The sequence below is a fragment of the Opisthocomus hoazin genome, chromosome 8 (assembly GCF_030867145.1).
Source record: "Opisthocomus hoazin isolate bOpiHoa1 chromosome 8, bOpiHoa1.hap1, whole genome shotgun sequence".
NCBI lineage: Eukaryota > Metazoa > Chordata > Aves > Opisthocomiformes > Opisthocomidae > Opisthocomus > Opisthocomus hoazin.
The window spans coordinates 23,107,919-23,118,945 of NC_134421.1; the positions used below are offsets into that span (position 1 = coordinate 23,107,919).

General features: G+C 42.7%; 1 long non-coding RNA gene across 3 annotated transcripts in view; it reads left to right on the forward strand.

Annotated features, from left to right (window-relative positions):
- LOC142362307 (uncharacterized) overlaps positions 1–10,638 on the forward strand; it is a 142,972-nt gene extending 132,334 nt beyond the window's left edge. For all 3 annotated transcript variants that reach the window (XR_012764940.1, XR_012764942.1, XR_012764941.1), the window contains 4 exons: positions 1,632–1,781; positions 2,027–2,206; positions 2,760–3,138; positions 7,582–10,638. This is a non-coding gene — a long non-coding RNA (uncharacterized LOC142362307). The remainder of the gene's footprint in view (positions 1–1,631; positions 1,782–2,026; positions 2,207–2,759; positions 3,139–7,581) is intronic.
- Positions 10,639–11,027: the final 389 nt, after the last annotated feature.

Sequence of the window (11,027 nt, forward strand, 5' to 3'; positions counted from 1 at the left end):
CAAGACCACTGAGCTTCGCCTTATATGTACATCACCTGCTTTCAGTTAGGCTCAATTCAATGAAAATTATTGCCAGTTGTGTTTCATTAGTGCACCAAAAAAAGGGCTGCATTTTTGTTTTCCAGAAAGTTGCTGAATCACACCACTGTGCAGAATACATTCCTCAAATGGCCTCTCTCTAGTGATGCAAGAAAAAAAAAGGCAAACCTGTATCAAAAGATGCAACATGTTTTGTGGGTTAACTGAGGAAAAGTAATACTATCTTTTTTTGATCCCTAATGCTGCAGTGCCTGTGAATTGAAGGGCATAGAGTGTTGCTTTTCTCTTTTACTCCTGCATGACCTGTGCTTAAGTATTTATGTAGCAATCCTAAGACCTGCTCTCGCTCCCCAGGAGACAAATGCTAAAGTATTAGTAGACCTTAGTGCGTGGGGTGAAGAGCTCTTAGTGTAATTTTAATGTATAAATATTGTATACTTTATGCTAGTTCTTAAATTTTTACAGAAACGTAAGTTAGCTGGTGCACACTCTGGTGGCCAGTCTGCCTACAAAGAGAACTCACAAACACAACCCGATCAATAGCGCATGTGTATTTGCCATGTATTGTGCACCATTTTTTCACTTGTAATTGTTATTTTTGAGTTGAGAACACATATACTACTCAGTCAAGCATCTTAGGAAAGTCATTGCTCCCAAATAGGTATTTTTCAGTTGCTAGTCTTTTGATCTCAAAGGCTGAATCTGGCTTTGTCTGATAAGATCCACTTACTGTTAAACTTCTTTGGTCACAGCTCCCTATCTGTTTCAAAAAGAAAAAAAATTAGAAAAAGAAAAAAATCTTATCCTCTCTTTTGTTGGACTATAATAAACATGGTGAGGCAAAGGCTCTTGGTACAGATCTGTGCCATGCTCAGCAAATGCAATTCTGACAAGACCAGGCCCTCTGGCCTTTACAGCCGTACAGATAACTACTGGCTTTCTGGACCTACAACGCAGATATAAGTGAGTTAAAGATTTTTGGAAATTTTTGTGTGTGCACATGTAAATTAGAATAAACATCATGTTCAACGCAGGCACATAGCTGGCAATACTGACAATAACTAAGTCTTTGACACTTCTGTATATTCCATCATCTGAATGCAGGGTTAGTATTGGTTCTGCTTAACGCTGCTTCTCTTATGCTGTCTGTGGCATACAGTTATGCAGTTTCTAGTCATTCTTTTCGTTCACTGGAAATGCCAGGCTTTTCTTGCTGCATTCTTCCCCCCTGGCTTCTAGGCAGTGCTGTATTACTTCTGCTGTGGGTGTTGGAGGGCGAAGTCCTGCTCAGTTTCCCACCAAGCAAATCTCCGTCCTGCAATGCACAGGGAAGGGGCTGAAGCACCGGGATGCCCCAGCGACCGCGGAAAGGGGAAAATGCTGAGAGATTCTTGACTCCTTGTAGGGCTCGAAGCGCGACCCGGAAGGAGAGGGAAGGAGGGAAAGACGGTCGGTGTGGATCCGCAGCCCACACCCTGTGCGGCCGGTGCTGCTGCTGCTCCCCCTGTTCGGAGGGTAGCCCCTCTAGCCCTTGGGACTGCACCCTAAGACATTTTCACCCCTTTCATACCTTTGTCTCTTCTTTCTTCCAGGGTCGCCACTTCAGGTTGAAAACTCCGGGCATTGGGGAAAAGCAGGCGACCTGCTCCCTCTATAGGCTTCCCCGGCTGCCGCTTCCCTGACCCGGCCATCCCGGGAAGCAGAGCCGCACGCAGGCTGCGGAGGCTGGCAAAGACTCTCAAGTGAGACATATTCTGCATTTCTTTTAAATTTAGTGATAATTTTTGTGTGTGTGTGAATGTGTCTATGCGTGTGTATGCATGTGCGCGCGTATATATGCGCATTCTCTAACACCTATATGTTTAGAGCTACTTTTTCTGCAGAAGTCACGTATCGAGCAAGTTTTACTGTTTAGTCTTAGTCTTTTTTAAACCAATGCATGAGCCTCCTGTGCGTGAACTCTCTGCTTGTCCATGGTTTATGACAGCACCCTCCTGACTGCATTCGACCCTTACTGGTGGAAGAGACGCCCTCAGAGCCGGCAGCTCCGTGAACCCCAGCACGCTCCCTCCCCAGTGCCCTCTATCCCAACTGCTTTCTTCTCCACTCTGTCCCAGGGTCCTGCCTCCTCAGTTGTACCAGCACTGGGAGTTCTCGCGTCATTCTGGTAAGAAAAGCAACCTGTATTAAGAAAACCCTGTAAATAGAAAAACATTATTTATAACTTGGATCAGCTTAGTGACCTGATTTACAGCAGAGCCCCAACAGCAGTCGCAGAGCAGCGTGAGGGTGAAGAAGCCGCCGGTGGCGAGGCAGGGATGGGAGGCAGATGTTCCCAAGCTGGCCTTGCAGCTGAAGTTCCCCCCTGTGACACTGCAGCTGCCAGCGAACCTTTGCTCTGGCACAGATGTCAGAGGGAATTCCCCTGCAGTGCCTGAAATAACGCTTTAGGGAAGGACTGACACGTCAGTGAGTTATATATTAACCGTTATAGATGACCTTTCAGAGAAAGTAACAGGGTCACAATCTCACTGAATTACTGATAAAGAAAAATGGCAAATTTTCCATTATGCAGAGCACAGGTATTAACTCCTAGGAAGAGACAGCCCAGCTCTTTCCACTAAATTATACTGTTTTCCATTCTTCCTGCTTTCTTAAATGTGAATACATTGTTCAGATATTTTAAATGCTAAATAAATGTCTCTGACTGTTTCTTGCAGGGAGCTGAGGGGAGAAGGCAGGAAGTGTTTTAACCAAAGTGATGCAGCCATTTCCAAGGAAGCGTCAGAAGAGCAACGTACAAGTTTGCTGGAGATACAGAAAAAAATCATCTTAGCAGTCATTCAGCACCGTGCTCACTTTTCGTTCCCAAGGTCTGACCTTGCTGTGTGTTCAGTGTCATCAGAGATCTGCTGCAATGAAGTTTATGTACTCGTGTCACTTAGGATACAAATGAATTGCTTTAACTTCATCTTAAGCAAAACCCTACCAGAGATGACAAATACGAGTACTATATATCACCAGTTAAATGACGAATGATTGATTTGTCTTTGAAGCTTCTGGTGAAAGCTGAAGCACAGTGGTTAAAGAGAAGATAATGTAAGTTACGTAACACCTCACATATGGAATTGCTAATGCTCTGTTTTTATATGGAATAAATTGCTCTTCAATGCTTATATACATAGAAATAATGAGGATGATTTCATTTGGTGTTCAGTGTGTGCCATGCATATATTCAGGAGATTCAGAAGATTTAAACTTTTTGCCTGAAGATGAGATTTTCACAGAAGAACCTTCCTTTGGTCAATATATTCCACTATTTAAATAAGAAGAAACCCTGGCCATGTTTCAATTCAATTGTTTGGTTTTCAAGAGACATTGTTTTTGACCTTCAAAACCACAAAAATTATCCTTTCTTTAGACCAAATTATCATCTTTTTGAATTGCAAAAAAAAAAAAAAAAATCTCAATTTTTTTTTTCAAATAACTTCTTACTTCAGTAGTAATATATTGGCTTCAAAAATTATATGTTTGGAATTTTATTGTATAGAATTTATGTAGCCAAGGTTTTAAGCAACTTTGCATAATTAATAATATAAACCTAAATCTCTGTGGTCTTTCTATCAGGAACTCAGCTAGACAGGTACTTACAGAGACTCTTTCTGACTCCATCATTATGGGAAGCATACTCTGCACTCCACAAGCTGAAATAAGATGCGATTCAGGTAACAAAAGGCTGGTGATAAATACCAGCCAGCACAGGAGAGTTGAGGGTAGGCCACATTCAGGGCAAGATGTTGCTCAAATGTGTTTGGGGAGGGAAGGACTGACAAGGGGTTGCTTACCCACCCTTTAGAGCTGCTTCATGTGGGTCAGGGTTCTCCTGGGATGTGGAGGCTGCATCGCCTTTCATCCCACTCAGACCTCTTCAAGAAAAAAGAGGCACGAGCAAGGGAGAAGATGAATCATTTTGCCTGAATAGCTGGTGCTGTCGCAGCCAAGCAGGCAACCTGTGACAGAGGAGAAGAGAGGCAACAGACAAAAAGGGGTAGCCAGGATTAGGTCAAAAGAAAGACTAAGCAAAAGAAGAGGGAGAAACACTGAGAGAAAGGCTTAGCCCAGGGATGAGTGATGCAGAGTTTCTATGAACTTGGTAGAATCCAGGATACAACCATGCTTAGGAATAGTGTGGTGGTTATGTTTGGATGCAAGGGCTTTGTGTGTATACTACCACTGCAGATACTGAGTATCTTTAAGCTGGTGCCAGAGGTCTGTCACATACGTCAATCTTGGAATTGCTGCCAGTTTTCTGAGTACAGCGAGTCCGAATGGTTATTAAATGAAACTGCAGTTAGAAGCGTGAAAAATGAGTTGCACGTAAGTTATACTTGTGTCTGATATTTGGGCTCTAAGAAAAGGGGAAAGAGATGTATGTCTTGCATGTGACAGTTTTGATCAGTCTCTTTAGAATAAAAACTGCTTTCTACTTGCCTGTAAATTAAACTCGCGTCATGATGAAAAGACAGCAACATCAATTTCCACTTGTTGGAAATGTTTTGCATGCAGGCTTTGGCAACATCATTTCTCCTCACAGGATGAAGAGTGTAAGAAATCCCAGCATTACCTGTCAGATAGTTATGCCATCATGCTACTGTATTACACCACCAGGGCGTTGCAAAGAAAGCCTTAAAACGTGGAGCTACCCAAACATAAAAAGGCTTGGGAGTGGCATGTTCTTTACTGTATGCATGACTTCATCACAGAAAGGAAGATTATCGTTAGTAAACTTAAGAAGGTGGAAAGTTGGGAGGAGTTGTTATAAATTTCATTTCAGCAACAATATGATTCAAATAAGAAAAAATACATTATTTTCATAATCCTCTTTTTTGGTTCTACCTATAACTGTTCATTTTTATTTCAGAAAAGACAATCACTACAAAAATCAGGATGAACAAATTTCCCACGTATGTGCCAGGGCAACATGAGAAAGTGATGTGCAGAGCAGCTGGTGTGGCTATTCAGGGAGCTCGGCAGGGCCATGGCGATCATGCTCCGGGCTGGATGCAGGCGCCTGTGACTGCAGGGCAGAGGAGGGAGCTGCCAGCAGCTGCCAACAGCCAGCTCTGGTGTCATGCTTGTGCACACTATGACTAAAACAATGTCACTGCTGAATACAAAATTCCATCGTTTCTTTCTTGCTTTAATGAGAAGAGCACTGCAGATGTGGGGACAGGGACAAAAGTAGCCAGTATTTCCTCTCCTCTCTTTCTACATGCTGCTCAGCCGTGCTCGTGGGGCACTGGCTAATCCCTCTGGCTTCTGAACTGAGAGAAGAAGATGCTTCTCATCCGAGTAACTAATGAATCACCCCTTTTAGTACATAGCATGCATGACTGCATTGTTAAAAGCAGTCTTAATCACTCACTGAGAAAAATGATATTGATCATTTCTCCCTTTTAGTTGTTAACTGGAAGCCTTGGGAGTTGTGACTCACAGCCTGTGTGCTGCGGCAAGCCCAGAAAGACTTCAGCAGATTTTTAGCTAGTTATAGGAGCCCCATGCATCTTATTCCTCGCATCTTCCTGGTATGGCTGTAATCTGGAAGAATGATAGATTTCTTGGTTTTGTACCTTTGTAGGAATCAATATTCTGCAGTTGGATTTGGCCTGAACTTTACACCAAAGTTCAAAGAAGAGAAGCATTTTTGGTAGGCAGCTGGCTTCTAGCAGGGGATAGGGCAAAAGAACTCATGGGCTGGAGGAAGCCCACCCTCCATTTTGCCTTTAGCTCTGTAGCGGTGTTGGACAAGTCACACATACAGTGGTTAACCCTGGTTTATGAGCATAGGACTGTGTGTCAACAGGACAGTGGAATAAGGAAAAAGAAGTAATAAGAGTAAATTTGGAGGGTTTTGGCAGCTTCCTGGAAAGAGGGTGAATGGGTCTGAGGTGAGAAATAAATTCTGTTGTTGACTAGGAATTGCCAAAGGCAGAGCAAAGTGGACAGATAAAAAGTTTTCAACATGACATGGGAAAAAAATGTAACTGTTGTTGTTTCAAATGAAACAGATGTACTGATAGATGTACTTGTGTATTAATTGCATAAAAAATAGTAGGCTGAAAGATTGTTACCAATGCTGAATTGTCAAGTTTTCAACTGGTGGAGAATGCCAAAGTTAAGGCAGCCTATACCCCTTTAAATCAGTCCTTCTGTGTATGTATGTGTATTATAAGAGTATAATATGGCTGAATTTTGTTACTACATCCAACTTATTTAATTGGATCAGGCTCTCAACTTGTTAATTTCTCCACAAATGCAAAAGAAGCTACAAGGCCTCCATGGAGGAGGGCATGTAAGGGCAGTTCTGTTAGTGAGTGACTGAAGCATGTTTGTTGTTATCAATGCTTTCTGTTAGTTCCCCTGAATAGCCCTTCTCGTTCACCCTGTGCAGAGACTTCCCCACGTGCCTCTCCCATTCTGACAGCACGTGAAATGTTGCTGGTCAGCAGGTCCTCTGCGGTCCCACCACAGCCTTCCTTAGCTGCTGGAAAATGGACTTGGCTTCTGCTGCGAGCAGATGCTTAGGAGGCAGGGGGAAGGGGAAAAAAAGTACCCAAAGAACTAGCGATTGCCGGTGTAATGATTGTGTAACGATGCTGAAAACACATGCATTACAAGACTTCATCACGTTTGAATGTAGCTGGGAGCGAAGATGATGTAAAGCAATGCTGACGTGCTGAGCGGTCAGGGTGGAGAGAGGAAAATTGTTTGCCAGGAGGTGCCTGAATGCTGAACGTAACGAGTCCTCGCCTACGCTGTCTGCTAAGCTTAGGTTGGTGACATGACATCTCAGTGATTTGTTGGGTGCTGTTCCACCATCACAGCTTTTTGTAACAGAAGGCATGACATCCTCAGTCTCCTGCAGCCCGCAGCAAACTGGTCTCTTCAAAGAGACCAAGTTCATTCACAGTGGCTAATGACCTTTACTTTCCTCAGCAGACCTTCCTGGCAGCTCGAGCTCCATTCTTGAGGGCAAAGGACAGAAAACGCTCCTCCCAGGACTGAGTCAATGTAGGATTAGGAGATCCACTTGTGTGCTGCACAGATGTAGCTCAGTATTTTTTATTTGCTGCTGTGAAACATCAGCCATAAAAATACATGTAGTCTACTCATTAAATGCAAATTGCTAAGGACAGTGGGGATAAACAACAACAACAAAATAATCTCCAGATAAATGATATACTAGAACATGCTTCAAAAAGGCACTAGTAATCATCATGGGATTTGCCCTTTGGGCTGTGCTGGTAGAGGTGGAAGTATGGGATGGCCCAGAGATCCTCTGCTTTAGCAGGGATGGCTGGGACACCTTTGCTCCATCAGATGATGGTTTTCTTTCAGCATCTTTGCCTGCACTGGATTGCTGTTTCTCGGGCTGCCATTGCTGCAAAAAGGATTAGGGTCAGCCGTAGGTCTTGGAAATGTCCTTTGGTATGTGGAAAGGAAATGGGATTTATTTTGTGACAGAGTCTCTTCCCCTGGCAGGTCACTTGATGGACGTGGTCACTTGACGGAGGCATGCTGCTGTGGAGGGACAGCCCCTGGGATCTGCCCCTGTGTTGGCTCAGCTCTTGGAGAAGGACATAAACCGCTGCAGAGGAAGCAGATGTTGCCAGTGGTATCACAAAGAAAGAACAGGGAAGAGCACATTTGGGAAGAAGGGTGTGCTAAAGATCCTAGAAAATCTGCATTTGATGGGCTCACGGGAGGACTTGGTGAGAGCAGAGGTGAAGAGGGACCCTTAATGGGGGACAGCTCTGGAGCAAAGCAGAGAAGCCCCGGAGGCCTCCCCAGCCACCACGGGCTGTCAGGGGGGTTCAGGTTTTGTGTGATGACCCTACGGATGCAGAGGAGTATAACTCACAGAGCTGCAAATCCCAGCCATCCTCTGCACTACAGCGACAGGGAGAAATACCAAATAGTAACTGCACAGAGTTCTAGCCTTTACATAGCTTTGTCTCAGTAGGAAATAGCCTGGCCCTTGGCAACTAAAATGGACAGACCTGTTATAATCATCTCTAAATGTTTTTGCGATTCAGAGATGGTTAAGAGTAGCCAGCTCTTGTTCTCTGTAAGTAGGGTAGCAGACATCAGGAAACCAACATCTTTAATAACAAGCTGCGATTTGAATTCCTGACTGCAACTTCAGTTTAAAATCTCTTTAATACTCTTAAAATATATTTCAGGCTAGTAATCTCATTCATGATCAATTTCTGCTCAGATCTGAGAGTACCTTTCGATATTGGCTGTTTGTTACATTCATAAAAATAGTACCGAAACATCCCTGGGTCCTTTATAAACATAAGACTCTAAGATCACTTCAGTAAATCACTTATTACAACTAATTGCCCACCACTTCACTAAACACCTTTCTGTTTCAGGGCCCTTCCTTGCAAACTCCCAGTGAGACCGAGACAGCTCCATGTCTAGTATCCTGATATTTAAAGCATTAGATTGTGACTCTCAATGCATTTTTTTTCTCTTAGAGCCCATCGATGTCTGTAGGCAGGCACAGGTCCCTCTGTGAGACCTCAGAGTGGGACTCTTGCATTGTGCAGCCAGGGGATTCACTCTGCTTCCCACCCTCAGCCAGGTCTGCCGCCGTGGCCTCACACACCTCTCTGACAGGTACAGGTACACGTTATCCGCCTTTCCATGCCAACAGAGTCCCAATCTGCGCGTCTGCATAACAGGGACCCCAGTCCTTAATGGGAATCAAAAATGAGGACGACTAGAAAAGGTCTGCCCAGTCATGAACTGTGTGTAATGGTTCTTCGCTTCCCTTAGTGCAGACTGGAATATTGATTTCAATGCCTCACTGAGGTGAGCAGTAAAACTTCCACTGTCTGCGAGGGAGCCAGGAGTCCAGCCGTCAACACCTGACACCTATTGGGGGATTTCTCTGAATGCCTTGAACTGAAACACTGACTGCCTGCTCGTTTCTTTTTCTGCCTTGGGCCAGGCTGTTAATAGAATGTCCTGTGCAAATTGGCTGTGGACGTCGTGTTGCCGGGCAGCTGAGAAATGATGTAGCAGCAGACGACCCTTGCCTCCTTCCTAAAGACATTTTTAACCTTGTATTTTTGCAGTTACAGTCAGGGTCTGTGATTATGCTACAAAGGCTTAAAAAGAAAGGATTTTTATACGAATTGGAGTTGTCCAATTGCCTACCAAGAAAAGCTTTATTATTCACTGTGAGAAATCTCTATATTTGATTAGAAATGTCCAATATGAATAAAATATGCCAACTTCAAAGAGTACACCTGATTATCCATTTCTCGCTCACCCAAATCATCTGGCAAACTCATCAAGAGGTTGTTGGTGGACTAAACACATATTCTAGCCAAGTACTTAACCACTGAGACATTTTGCAGGTTGGATGGTTTTAACTGGTTTTGTAATCTTTAATCTTAAAAAGATCTTTTCTTTAGAAGATTTTTCTTGATTATTTGGTTCAAAATTTTTTTCAGACAGAGATGGCCCATGCTATAGGCTTGTACAATACATAATATCCAGTTTTGGAGGAGCCATTTCAGTATCATTATAATGCCAAGCTCGAAGTAAGGAGTGAACACTTATTTTCTGAGCGTACGTATCACTGGCATTGCTCTTTCCATTACAGCTAACGACCATCTAAGAAAAGACAGGTGTGGAGGCCAGGCTGTGGTTATGTGGCTTTGTAAATCTGGCTTCAGAGTACTTAATGGTGGATTAGAAAAGTTACCAGCACAAACAGTAAAATTGCAGGTCTGATGCAAACTTATCTTACCTAGCAAAACGCGTTAACATTGTTTTGAAGCAATCAATTTCTTCTGGCCAGCTGTATGATGGATTTGGTGGGGTTTTTTTTGCCTGCAATCAACGTACAGTCAGCAGAAAGTATAAAACTGCTTTAACACTATATCCCACACTCTTGTTAGTTCAGAAGATACAGAAATACAATGGTGTACGCGTATTTGGTCCAGACTGAAATTGTATTGTCAGTTGACCCAGTAATGCATGTAGCTGGCATTAATGCAAGGGAAGCCTCAGCTGTTGAAGGGCTGATTCTTGAGAACCATGTAACATTTCATCATCCCACAGGAAATGCATTTATTACTTTTTCCTTCACTGATTCCCAATGCCTGTTTGCCCTAGGCTTTAGTGTAGACGTTTTATTTTCCATTTATAAATTAGCATTTTTTTTTGTCTTACCTGTACTACACTAGGAAAGGAAGATGCTGAATGAAAGGTCCCACTCATTAGTCTTTTAGTGTGAACATTTTAACTTTAAAAAAATGCTTAACTGAGAGAGATTTTTAATCTTCCTTTTCTTATAGCCAAGATTCTTCCTCATGTCTAAATCATTACTATAATTGCTACATAGACAGGTTTGTCTAGTACTGCAAGAAAATCAAGGGCTGGCCAGCTGGGGATTTAGCAGTGTAATATGGTAGAGCTTAAAAATAGCATTTTGATTCCTAGATTCAGTAAAATTCTAACATTAAAATACAAATCTGGAAGACTTTGAGAGGTGAAGTTTATAATAGCAAATGCCATTAAGCATAGTGTGATTACTGTAAAGCTACAGGTGTATTTGTTTACTGTTTTAAGAAAGTCTGTCATCCTCCTTTTATAATTAAAATTTGTCCTCTTTATTTAGCAGCCTCTGTTCTGACCATTTAAAAGTATTTAACTCAATTGCTGATGCAACGCATGTACACTGTGACTCCCAACAAAGCCAACATTTATTGCATCTGCTTATATACAAAGCCATGAACAAACAGCACATACTAATTTTCAGAAGGAGAGGACAGTGTTTGAATCAGAGCTGTATGTACCTTCGTATATAAAAAAACCCACAGCTTGTTATTACGTTTGGTTAGATTTGTGTTTGAAAAAAAAACCCCACAGACCTTCAGTTTTTTTGCAATTATGCAGAAGGATGATCA